Genomic DNA, 1,121 nt, shown 5'->3' on the forward strand with positions numbered 1-1,121 from the left:
CCCGCGCATACCGTACGTACAGTATTAATAATAATAATAATAAATAATGATAATAATACAGTACAGTACTGTAATAATAATAATAATAATGATAATAATAATAACAATCATAATTTTATTAACAACAACAACAATAATAATAATGATAACAATAATAATAATAGCTTTACGTATGCTATTTTATTCTTTTTTGGGCTCAAGCCATGGCGTCCTGATGGAAGGATCCTTTTTGGTAGCTTCCTCGGGTAATCACTACTAGGATTTTCCCAGAGAATTAAACCACAGGTTATCACAGAATTCTAACTTCTGGAGCGAGTATCCTAAAGGTTTCCCCTTAAGACATCGTGTAACAACAGGGGACACGCATGTATAGACGTGCCACATAGCTATCTGCACCCCATATAGAGTTAACGCTTCAATATGGCGGACAGGGAGTGGCTGGGAGCTGAGCCGCAGCCGATCTAGATGTGGCGATATCGGTACTCGCGATGTAAACAGACGGACGCCATTGCTTTTGATGACGTCACGTCCGTCCCCATTCCTTTGCTAGTAGCTCGCTCGATTGGACGTATTTTTCCCTTTGTGCGACTTTATCTACTTGCATCCTCGCTATGTCTCAACCGTCAGCTTCACCTTCTTCTGGAAAGTTGAGTACAAAGGTTAAAGTATTGTTTAAATAAGCTCTGGCCTTAAAGTAAATCTTACTTTTCGAGATATTTGCATAATTGTGGCAGAGCTTTGCCAGACCGGTCAGCGCCATTTTATGACGCTGCTGTTGCTTGCATGCCTTATTTAGTTAGCCGCAACAGCCTTACCGGCATATAAATTACTAATCAGCGCTATTAGTTATTTAGTCTTCATAGCTAGGAACTTTATATCGTGTTTTTGACGCATTAATTAGGGTCTTCGCTGACCCCATACCAGTAGGCTTTGATTAGCCCCTAGGCCAGTGAGCCTATACCAGTGTTAATGCATGATATTCCAGTGATCCTAGTGTTAGTTATGAAGATTTTGGCATTATTTTACAATACCATTGACAGTGATGCAAGTGTTTTTCGCCTTCAGGGACCATATAGGGGGTAGGTTATCTTGAGTGCCTTGCTAACCTAACCTTATGATAG

This window comes from Palaemon carinicauda, chromosome 29, assembly GCF_036898095.1.
Source record: "Palaemon carinicauda isolate YSFRI2023 chromosome 29, ASM3689809v2, whole genome shotgun sequence".
NCBI lineage: Eukaryota > Metazoa > Arthropoda > Malacostraca > Decapoda > Palaemonidae > Palaemon > Palaemon carinicauda.